The 12,742-nt window shown below is 40.2% G+C and overlaps 1 long non-coding RNA gene across 2 annotated transcripts in view; it reads right to left on the minus strand.

Moving 5' to 3' along the window:
* Positions 1–331: 331 nt before the first annotated feature.
* LOC121648440 overlaps positions 332–12,742 on the minus strand; it is a 38,112-nt gene continuing 25,701 nt past the window's right edge. For both annotated transcript variants that reach the window (XR_006011977.1, XR_006011976.1), the window contains exons 3-4: positions 4,918–4,995; positions 332–657 (exon numbers count right to left, since the gene is read on the minus strand). This is a non-coding gene — a long non-coding RNA (uncharacterized LOC121648440). The remainder of the gene's footprint in view (positions 658–4,917; positions 4,996–12,742) is intronic.

Here is a 12,742-nt window from a genome sequence, read left to right on the forward strand (position 1 = left end):
ACTTGCATTTTAACCGACACACATCAGCGCTCCAAAATGAAACAGATTTGAAATAGGACAGCTTCTTGGTGCTTTTTGAAATTTGTTTCCTCAAATGTTGTTAGTTTACCGGGATAAACTACATCTGTGTCTGGTGTATAACTCTGATTGTGAGGCATGGTGCTTTGATCACACCGCCAGCTTTTATCAGCTTTCATGCTCTTTTTTCACAGCCAAACAGGACCCAATTATGTCAAGCACACTGTTCTTTACCTGGAGTGGCACAACACCGCACAGAAATGAGGAAATAACTCACACTTAAAACATTATCTAAAGTCAAGAAAGTCTTTATTTAGCTGTCAAAAATATACTTGATAAAACTCAATCATTTACATGGGATAAAAATTTTAATGTGCAGAACATCTATTTTGAGAAGTGTTCTCCCAAAAAACAGAAAATAAAATGAACACGCTGATGCCTATTAAAACAAAGTCACAGTGGGTTATGAGGTTTCTATTTTCAGAATGGAGATGAGAGCATTTGTCAGTTTAGTCAACAATCTTATAGAAATGGTTGTCAGACACAAAGAAATAGGTTGACAGTATAAACTGAGATCTTGAAGCCTCTGTTTTGCTGAAATTCAGGCCTCTGTCTTGCACATCTGGATGGCCGATCCACCTAAAAAAAGAAACATGACAATTATTTCCTTAAATCTCAGCTTATGACTCAAACTGTATGACATTTTATTACAACAAAGATTATTATACTTTGATTGAAAAAGTAAAACCCTGAATAAACGAAACAAACATTTACAGGTGTAAATGAACATTCAAAAGGAGGTGGAGCAAAAGTTAGTTACACTTTATCCAGCACAAACACACACCTGTATGTGTACAGTTTGTCATTGCTAAAGAATGAGGGGAGGTGCTTGTTGAAGAATTACACCACATCCAAGAGCACAAGCCTTGAATCAAAGGAACACAGTAAGCTGTAAGTTCCCAGTGTACTTGAAGGCGACAAAGGCCTAAGCAGTATCCGCCAACACTAGTACCCTCATATCACACTGCACTTTCCTCCCATTGTTCCCTCTGCACTTCTCACATGTATTGCCTTACACGATATCCTTAGAACCTGATAAGACACCCAGCAAAGGTTTTTGTAGCAGAGGACACAGGCCTGAGAGTGTCTCAGGGTTACAGCTGCATATTATTCTCTCATTGAGGAGACTGGGAAACTATAAGGACTGAGGAACGCCTTATCGGTTCCCCTGTACTCTAACCTGAGTTACCTGTACCTTCAGCCCTTACTGCATTACTTCTGGTGTACTCAACACTCCTTTCCTCCAAAAAGGCATTATGATATTAAATTTCACTGTAATTACAGCACTCATTGGCAAGCTGTGGAGTCCAACATGGTTGTGTAGGCTGAACAAAACAGCTGGGGCTATTTGAGATAGCAAGGATGGCTGACTGTCTCAGTTAAAGCTTCACTATGTGGTGTCATTGTCAGCATCAGACAACAAAAACAGAGCAGCATGTCAAATTAGGATCCAATTACTTGAACAGAAGTGTACTCTACATCTGTTTGCTAACATATCTAGTCAGACACTTGAAATGGTTTAAAAGTAGACGACTTCTTTCCAAGGTGCTGTCACTAACTCTCCTGTGTCTTAGAGAATTCAGAATATATGGAATAACTTTATTTGGTCAGGCTGTATCCATCAACAATCTTTTCTGATGCTTGGCTGACAATACAGATCAGTGCTGGATTGGCCCTGGGGGTTCCTAGACCATGAGCAGTCAAACACAGCCCAACTCAAAAGATGAAGGGACGTAGATTCAGACAATTCAAGCACACCACCCTGTCTGCTCACAGCACCTCAAAAGACACACACTGCCTTGCTGTCTATGAATGGCAGCTGATTGCAGAATAAACTACATGTCCCTTTCTATGCACACTCCTGATCGGCTCCACTGACACTGCAGTTTACGTTAAGAGGATGTCTGCATCCTGGGAAGGTTTTAGTTACTAAAGACAAAGAAAAAAAGTACAATAAAGGGTGTGAAAAAATCTATAATGGCACTTTGCATTTCATGTTAATTGTCTAAGTATTGAAAGTTGTTTAAAAACCATTGAACAAACAAATCATGACTTCCTCATGAGTGATTTGTTCATACTCTTACACATGACAGACACACAGCAGTGTCCTCTAAACTAGAACTCCAACAGGCAGCAGAAACTAATGCAGATCTTTGAACTACCGGTCTATGAAAGATGTTTGTTGAATCTCATAAATACAAACATTTTCTCATCATTTTCACCTGTTTCTTTAAAAGGACATGCATATTCTGGGTGGATCGCAACTTTAAGCATAAGACTTTCAAGCACAGGCTACCGTATTGAGGCCAAAATACAACTGTTTTCTCCTTTCTGGTTTATTATCAGGCAGTTGTTTATTAGAACACATATATTTTTTCCTGTTCATGATAACAAAATAAGATTTCCTGGTAAGGATTAAAAAAATGATTATTGGTAGGATTAAAGTCATTTCCTTCTACTACACCTCCATCACTTTATTGGACGCCATTAGACACTTCACATGCAACTGTTCTGACAACCACAAAGAGCCTCATAAAATATTTGAAGATCATTATTCCATAAATAAACAATCCAGGGCCAGTCTGAACCTTCATGGGGCTCCAAGCAGAATTTGATTTGGGGGGGCCCCCGACAGATCACGTCAGCACCACTGGTACTTAACTTTTACTGGTGCTTCATCATTTCCTACACTGTAAATGTAACCCACCCATTGATCTGCATTATCTGTAGTTGGCTTACATCATACTGCCACGGCCAGAGTGGCTAATGTGTGGCTAATAGAGTGGCTAATAGAGTGGCTAATGCGGTGGCTAAATTCAGAAAAATAATTGGTACTTTGGAATATGCAGTATGATGATGGTTGTGGCATATTGAATTTGTATTTAAAAGTAAGAGAAAACAAAAGCAGATGAGACAAGACATATTTAGGATGAACAAGTTAATCGGTTTAAATACTTTTGTTTTTAAAATTTGGAACAGAGGTGCAAAAAGTGTGCAAAAATGCATCTTCCACCACAGTTTAGCTCATAACTGTAGCCAACTTGATCATAACATCTTACATTACTGAACCTTAAATATCCTTCAGCACTCTGCTGCACAAACAACAGTTAAATTAAGATTATTTGCAGGTCAGTCGTGAAACTTTTAGGATTAGCATGCAGTCATTATTAAAATAGATTAATTTAGTTTTTGTATTACCATTTTTTCTTATATTCAGTGATGTAGTTTTTTGATTCTTTGGTTTTATTTTTTCAGTCAAAATATCTTGACATATCCAGCACACCTGGGGAACGGCTCTCTATTGGCATGTAGGCAATCAAGCCAAGGGTGCATGTTTTGGAGATGGTGTGTTGAACATGATGTTTCACACAAGCCATGTTCTCAAAGCAGAGTGATGAGCATGAAAGTAAAATTAAATTTCTGCCAGTTTTGCCTCAATTTTATGAGTTTTCATCAAATTTAATTAATTTGTTCTACAGAGATAAACATTTCAAGACAGCTCATAACACCTTATAAAAAAGGGCGCTGTGACCAGTTTGTCAAGTTTCTTTGTTAGTTTTAATGATCCAAACCATTAGAAATAAAGAATTACAATGGCACTGCAATAACCAGATTTACCCAGTTAAATTGGATTGATTAAAACTGTCTGGTCTTCTTTTTTGCCTACTTTTCTCCTTTCTTTTTGTTAAGTCTTTTTTAACTTTCTGCATTTTACTATATCTTTGTGTGCAGAGATTTAACAAAAAAGTTTGACAGCAGGCCCATATTAAAAGAAGAAGGAAAAAAAGATAGTTATGCATTTCATCACAATGCGCATTTAAGTGGAAAAATACAAGAATTTTTGGGAGTGCTATCCACTCATCCACAAAAAATGATTTGATGTCAAAGTGTCCCTCAGGAAATTGACAAAGGCACAAAGTAGTGTCTGGTGTTGCCCCAAGTCTGAAAACAGGGTGGAGGAGTTGTATGTCTTTGTCTCCTATTGCTAACTATTCCCAGTAGACAGCAGTCATATGCTACAACTTGCCAAGAAGAGGAAACTGATGCCGTTGATCTGCAGAGAATAAGACTTGACTGAAGCATAACTACTTATAAAGATTTTGTGCATGTAGAGGTAAAGAACTGAGGTAAGATTACTATATTTGCAGAATAAACAGTGCAAGACTGTAGGAACTGTAAGTTTTGAGACACACAACTTTACACATAGATGGTTGTAACCAGACACACTTATTCGGTGCACTAGTGCACAGACATGAGCACAATACCTGCACAAAGTAGTGACACAAACAAACACATATCTCCCCTATCCCATTCTCTGCTTCTCCTTTTTCTGTCTCTGTCCATGCTTCTGAACCTTTGGGAGACATATTCTTTTTCATCTGTCAGTATGGATGGAAACAGACATGCTCAAAACATACAACAATGGCCTTGCCAGCACCAAGGAGGCTCTGTGTTTTGTATGCTTGAAGCACTGCATTATCTCCTAAGTGTCTAGCAACCACAGTATGGTAAATAATGGATGCTTCTCTTCCTTCTGAAAAAACCTTCTTTCACTTTAGGGACCAGTCATGGTTTACCTGTATAAATGCCCTTTCTGTGTCTCTAGAGAAATGGATAGCACTATTGGATGTGGGTCAGATGATTTCATTAGCACAGCATTACTCATTGCATCTACTTCAATCAACCATTTGACAAAAGCAATGTCACTCAAAATGTCTCACAGAAACTTTTACATACCATTCTCTAAAAAAAATAATCCAAATTTTCCCGGTTCATTGCAGAAATATAGCTCATGTGAAGAGAAAAACAGTAAAGCTGCACGAAAGAAAGCTCAGTCACCTCTGAGGTCAGCTGAATTGGCTTGACATCCTCGGTGTGGAGGCTCCAGTCATTTATGGGTTATGATCTTCATCCAGCCTGAAAACACAGGATAGGTGTACTGTTAAGTGGTGTAAATGCATAAGTATGGCTGTACAGATTTCAGTGATAATTCATAGAATCAGACTACCAGAAGATGAGAGTCATGCCTCAAAACTTGTTTCTGGATTCTTTGTACAATTAAATCAAAACTGTAAGTAGAATTGGGTTGGACTGTGGTGTGCCACTACATAACTAAGTCTCTTAGGTCTCCCCCCCCTTTTCATTCTGAGGTTACATTGAAAGAGTTTCAGCTATTGTGAATTATTTACTTGATTCACCATTCAGCCCTTTAACCTCTTAGAAAATGCACAGGCAGCCTGGGTTAAAAATACACTCCCACAGGATCTTAGCTTGACTCTACATCCATGTGTGAGCTTTAGAGAATGTGTGCACGTGTGCAGTCACAGAGGTGGGTTTAAAATATAAAACAGTATATAACCCATGTCACATAAAGCATCATTCTCTCTGTCTATTTCTCTCTTACAGAAACACACACACACACACACACACACACATGTACACACAAGAATTCATCAGAGCATGATTATGTGGGTACTTTCTGAGTGAGAAACCAGGCCATCCCAGATGGGATTATTATAACACAGCTTGATCTGTGCAAGAGCTATGAGTGTGAATGTGCAAGTTTGTGTGTGACAACGTGCATCAGAGTGAGTGGATTGGACAGTAAGTGAATCCTGACCTGAGTGTATGTGAGGGAGCACCTCTTTGTTTCTGTGAAAGTATGAGATAACGCAGGACTGTGCTTCAATGAGCCATAAGCAAGTCAGTTTTCACATACTGCTATGAAAACCAGCTTACATTTATTTACATGAGACTATGTTTACAGAAGACATAATCAGTAATAGATTAAAATGAAGGAGGGATGCATGCCTTCCTACCAGCCAGGCGACTGAGGCCTCAGCAGCTTAAGCCTGACTGAGTGAATATTAATATCAGTCAGATTTGTGGGGCATAATAGGTCTGCACACACACACATATCTACATCAACTTTCCATGGCCATGTTGCCGTGGTATATCCCTGCATGCAGCAAGGTTGTCATGGATACACCCAGACACATCCGCCATCCCAGAAGCGGGGGGATGCTGAGCGCTCCAGAGGGGCTGGCGCCGAGGCTTTCCCCCCACCTACCCCAAACCCTCAGCCCTCAATCTCTGCCCCTTCCCCCAAAAGGAATCTTGGTTGTTTATTCTCCCTGAAACCCAGCTCAGTCTTAAAAAACAGGCTCTCTTCTTGTCAGCTGGGTAGGCCTGAAAACACACAGACACTATCTTCATGCTGTTTTGCAGCCATTCTTGCTCTCAAGTGGAATGGATTATAATGTGTGTTAGACATAATGAAACAATGAAGACTGAGCTTCGACCAGAGAAATAACACAGGGATAATAGTTTGACTCTACCCTGTACAAAGCTAAACTAGATTTTTGAACCAAGAAAATGTGTGTATATGTGTGACCATGAGTGTGTTAGCCTCTGGGGTGTGGTTCATCCTGAACTGATCCTTTTCATTAGCTATTATCAATAATTCAACATTGCACTTGCCTTAATGGTTTAATGTAGACAAACCCTCAATCTGCACACATCCATCCAGTTGACACACAGCCTTACACTCCATTTAATAGCACTCACCCTCTTGGCCTGTACCCAGTGCCACTGTGGTCAATATATATATATGTGTAAACCTACACAAGACACAGTAAGCACACTAAAAGTGTCCAAAGGCAACATACCAATAAATCAGAAACATTTTTCCCAACTATATCATTTGATTTAGGGAACAAATAATTTATTCCCCTACAAATGTTTGTTTTACTGTATATCGAATTATATTTGCAATAAAAAAGGCACATCAAATACCCCACTTTTAGCTGAGAAAATAAAAGGGTTAATCTTCTATGACATGCCCCCTCCTGCTCCTACTCTCTTTGCCCTCTCCTTCATATTCTCCAGTATGGCAGTGTTCACTGCCTGCACATATGCTGAGAAAAATAATCCTCTTTGATTGGAAGGCTAATTTGAAGTGTCAATTATTCTTATGCAAATTAAGATACAGTTTCTCACATTTCAAATGGGTTCCAAAAAAAAGGGTAAAAAACATACAGCATAATTCCACCCCCTCCCCAACTCTTCATCTATAGCTCTTAGCTGGAATACAAAGAGGGTCAGTATAATGGGATGAAGATATTTGCATGCACATTGTCCACACTGAACGCCAAACAGATCATGAATCGAGAATACAGTGTTAAAACAGGAACAAAGGCACAGAAGTGCAAGTCAGCCTCTAAAAACATTTGACAATACAGCAGCATGATTCTATGTTGTAACGTAAATAATGAAATCATTTTGGGTAAACAGGAACACGTAAGAGCTTGGATGTATCATGGGAAGCACTGTGGGTGAACAAAACAATCTACAAAAGCTTTTGTCATCTAAACACAGTAACATTCTCTTTAGCTGTTGCTATACCAGAGGTAAGCAATGAATATAATCCCAATGTCTGCACAGAGGTTGATATACAAGATGTTCCTGTTTAAAGAAAAAGAAGGAAAAAATAGAAAAGTAGAGCAGAGTGTCCCTAAAAGCACATATCCTTGTCAAAGAACAGCCAGTGAATGAGTGCACATTCCACTTGATTGTAATTAAAACTATGTACTCAAACCTGAATCTGGGTGAGAAAGTTAGGCCAACAAAGAGAGACAAAGTGAGGATGAAAAAAAGAAAGATGCAGACAGACAGAGGACTCTACAAATAGACTCTGCTGTCTGACCCTCTCAGCTGATGTGGCAGTTCAAGTAAGAAAAAGCCTTTTCAGGCCCAAAACAGGATCAAACAACCTGCTGTAGAGTCCGGTTACACCATAACAATAGCTTACATTCACTCTGAGCTTCAACACATAAGCTTTTACCTCAAAGGGGGTAGAGGGGGGGAGAGTGTGGTGTTGAGGGTGAGTTTGTACGGGTATGGAAGGGAGTATAGCGATATCTTAGACGATAATGGTGTTCAGCAGATTAGATGGTATCAGTCTACCATGTTTGTTTTCAACTCTCGGCTTCTGCAGCTCTACTGAGATCCATGATCAACCCTGCAGGCCCGCTCAATCTGAAGGAAACCTTAAGATATTGTCAGAGAAACTGAGGTATGCTGATAGATAATATTCAAACCTCTTTGATAAAGACTACAAGAGAAATTGGAGCAGCTAAGGAAAGATATTGGTATATACCATGAAAACTTTGAAATCTGAAACCAGCAACTGTCAAAATTGGATATCACCAGAATTCAAGTTAAACATTTGAAGACCTTTTAATTCACTGGTGGATGAATTCTGTCCATTTAATTTGGGATTTATGATAAAGACATATTGACAGACTCCTAAAGACACCAATATGCCAACTACAAAAGCCGTCTTTGTAAGCTTCCCTTATTACAGCTGACTTCCTGAATAATCGCATACCCACAACAGACAGTTACTATCTGCTAGCCTTCTGAAACCTTGCTTCTGCAGCAATGAACAGTAGCCTTGGCAGTTTGTATTTGTTTTGCATTGGCACAGTAGTTCTGGAGAAATTAGTATGCAGTCAGGGATGGAAGGGCTTGTCAAGATCAGGAAGAAATCTCTACCCACCCACTGGGTGGATCTACATTCATGAACAAGGTTGACAAGGAATCTGACTAGAAAGACAAGAAGCAAATAAAATGGCGAAGAACACCCTGAATATTCTTTTTCATATGAGTGCACTGTGAACACCTTCTTAGACAGGCCTGTTCACGATCTGTCTGTCTCGTACGTCTGTTCATCTGTCAAGATGTTCACTTCACTTTTTTCTCTCTCACACCCTCTAGCCCCTCTCTGTTTTTTGAAAACTGTATGTCATGCACGTCAAAATGCTCAGGCCAGCCCTTTTGAGGGTGTTCTGCTGGACCATGGAGCGAATAAACATCCATGTCAGGCGAAAGCGATCTGGGGTCCTTCTCTCACTGAGCTCAAGCTCTCCTGGGAAACACACAGCTCATACAATGGATAGAGGAGGCCTTTTGTTGAGTCTCTGGGAGCTGCAGGGCTAGCTCTGGATCAAACGGGGTTGGTGTGCATGTGTGTGTGTGTGTGTGTGTGTGTATATACCATTCTGCATTTTGTTTTGTGTGTCCCACACACACACTCACACACACAAAATGACAGACTTTCCTCATCTCCCTTAACTCAGTGTGACTAAGTAAACTCTGTCACCCCTTTGCAATCGTTACAGAGGGCAGGAAGATGAATTTGAAATAGCTATAGCAGAAGAATGGAGAGACAAAGGGGAGAATGGTGACGTAAAGCTGTGCTGGACTGATTTAAGGTGGTTTAGTGTCAGTCTAAAGGGGCTTTTTGTTGTACCACATACAGGCCACAGTTCAAAGCTTGTGACTGCAGTCCGTCATGTAGAAGCTTACATGGAAGTGTCTAATGCCTGTGGGTTACCTGTGTGGGTCTAAGTGTGACAGTTACTTATAATACATATTTGACATTTTTATCAAACTCTCAATCTAATTTTGACAATAGAGAAGGGGAAATCAAAGCAGCCATACTAGATATGTATTTTTTAAATGTACAGCAAATCAGCTGTAATGCCATTGTTTAAGTAGTGTTTATTAGTGGTTGAATGGTGTGATTAAATACAGCAACAATACAGACAGTAGAAGACAAAATTGGTACACTTCCCTCCATTATCCCAAAAACATTTTAATACAATTCCATCCAAGGCTCCTGCCTTGCTCCGGGCTGTGTGCCCCTCTTGTAGGATCTATGTGAATTCTCCTCACTGAAATGAACTCACACAGTCTGACCCTATTCATCCCAGAGAGTGCACTTTCTCTGGGACTCCCCCTTTTCCAGTCACCCGATTTCCCACAGACTGCCTCCCTCATTTCTCCGCCATTGCATCCACCATCTTTCTCCCTACTTTCCCAAGCCCCCTCCCCTACTGAGTCTCTGCGTTGCTTTCAACTCTAATTTTGGGCACAATGAAGCTGTTCTGGCTGACAGTTTGGCCAGTAGAATAAGTGTTGTTTGAGCCTGCTGTGTGGCCCTGTAGTGGGCCCATTCTCCCCTTCGCCAGCTCAGTTACCACAAGCCTTGTAGGTGGGACAGTGAAGATATCCGTCTTCCAACCTGACCCAAACAATAAGCCGATAACCACAGTGAGGTTCATCTGTACATCCAAATGCAAAGATAAATACACACACAGAATCTATGCAAAAACTTGCTTTCCAATGTTCCACTTTACAACTAATGTAATTAGCTGTTGTCATGAATTTTGAGGCGCAAAAAGTCCTCAAACCCTTTTCCTTCATATCCTCAATCTGTTATCCATCTGTTCTGGTGGAGCCATCGCCACAACAAAGCCAAGTTGGCCTGATTTACTCAGTTACTCTATGTCTTGTAGGACGTGTCAGAAAGGATTCTGTATTGGGGTCAGCTGTAAAGACAAAGCCTGCAGCCCTCTCTCCTCTGTCGCTTTCAGTAAGCATCAACCAGCCTCTCTTACCCTCTCCCCTCATACCCCCAGAAATCCCTCTTTTTCTTCTCTCCTGTTTCTCTGCTCAGTGAGTTAGCAAACAAATACAAAAATGTGCACTATAAATATTCTTTCTGCGTGTATCCCCTCTGATGTTAACACACACAAAAACACACACTCACACAGAAGCCAGGACATGAGAAAGTGGCTTGGAGAGGCCCTGATGGGGAGACCATATGTCCAGGCGTTGTATATCAGTCAGCTCACCCCCAGCGCTCTGCCAGACCACCATAACTTAGTTTGTCTACAGCACAAAGTTTGGCCCAAGCTTGGCTGGGTTCATTAGGAACCTATTCTCTGGAACCAATGAAGCTAAACAGACCTCCAACAAAGGAGCTAATCACACCCACTGCTGCTCCTTCCCTCTTCCTTACCTTCACTGCATCTAGAATCTCTGCCGCTGTCATTTCCGTTACCAAACAAAAACAAAACAAATACAATTATTATTCTGTTGATGCCAAACAGTGGTAACTCTTAAAGAAAAGCTAAAGGATGGTGACAAACAATCAAAGTCATACATTTTATTCTTTTCTGTCTATACAAAATATGATACAGAAACAAACATGGATAATTGTGCCTCTCCTGCTACACATGCAGAACTTTGTACATGCAAGTGGACTATAGTAGTTATGTTCACACCTGACAAACATTTCCTGCCGCTGATGTGTCCTTTTTTTCAATATTGTCTGTAAAATAAGAACCTGCTCACAATATCCTGTATGTGAATTTAAGAGCTGTGAGCTGAAGGATGTGGTGCATTGACAATGGATTGCCCCAGGGTGCAGAACACTTGAAATGACCTTGAACCTCAGCATTCTCCTTTCCCATGGCTGCAGGGAACCTGTCTTTATATTTGCACATGTGAGTGTGTGTTTCTGAGAATGAACAATGAGCCTTTACAATTTTTTCAATGTGCACATCCCAGTGCTACAAAAATGAAAAAAATATAGTGAGATTTAAACACTTTAAAATGATCTGTAATAGAAAAAATGGATGTTTGTCTTTCTTTCTTACTTTTTAATCAAAGGCAACAAATTCTAGATATTTTCTCAAGTTATTGTCTTAAAGAGAAAAGATCTGATATCTTGATCACTTTTGAGGTAACCATCTTCATTCACATGTGTGTATGGCAGTCCCACCTTCCCCTAGCACATAGTAACTGTATTTGCTCACCCTGCATCCAGCAGAGAAAGAGGCCTGCTCCATACCATGTCACCTACTGTGCACACAGGCTAAAGGCAAGCATGAACGTGGTTGATCTGGACATGGCTTAAATACACAGACACTGTACACACAGGATGGTCCCAAAGCACACGAACACACACACACACACACACACACACTCAGACTGGTGTGCACAGAGATGAAGAAGAGTCGGTGGGTTAAGAATGGTGGTAGGGGGTACTCATGGTGAAGGGAGAACCAGCAAGGGGTGCTAAAGGCCATGCCACTGGGCTCTACTTGGACACAAATGTCAGCGGCATGACTACCTGTACACAGAGACCCAGCAGTGAGCAAAGCACAGTAGATGATCAAGGAGAAATAGATAAGAGAGGAGGAACACCTATAACAGTCCAAAGAAGGTACATAAGATGCTTTATACAAAAGTAAGGATGAAAAGTAGGGTCACTTATTTAGGGTTGTCATGTTTTTACTCTGAACATACAGCTGCTCTTACAACCACAATTGGTTGCATATTCTTTGAACATGATTATATGTTGTCTCATATATTCATTCTGAATGAGCAAGTGTGTCCTGATATAATCTTAACTGGTGCTAAAATCATTTACATTGTGCCAAGTCATATTTGCAAAACTAGAACTTTTCTGTAGACCAAAACTGACTTTCATAAAATTATATTAAATCATTGGCATTTGCATGTCTAAATACATGTCAGTTTTGTGGACATGGGAAACCTTTTTTGTCTGCTTTGATAATTTAGCTTCCAGCTAGCGTCAGTCATGTGAAGCCATATGTTTATTTGGGATCCTTAGTGGTACACAGCTTATTGGTTCTTGGAACAAAATGGTTTCATTAGTTGAGTAAATAGATTCAAGTGCATACTATTTGAGGCACAAACATATTTTAGTTTAGATACTTTTTGATGGACTTGATGAGCATGCACTCTTAAAGCGTCTGTACGGATCTTTTGGTGATACTGATTTGTGATA

This window comes from Melanotaenia boesemani, chromosome 11 (genome assembly GCF_017639745.1).
Source record: "Melanotaenia boesemani isolate fMelBoe1 chromosome 11, fMelBoe1.pri, whole genome shotgun sequence".
NCBI classification, from domain to species: domain Eukaryota; kingdom Metazoa; phylum Chordata; class Actinopteri; order Atheriniformes; family Melanotaeniidae; genus Melanotaenia; species Melanotaenia boesemani.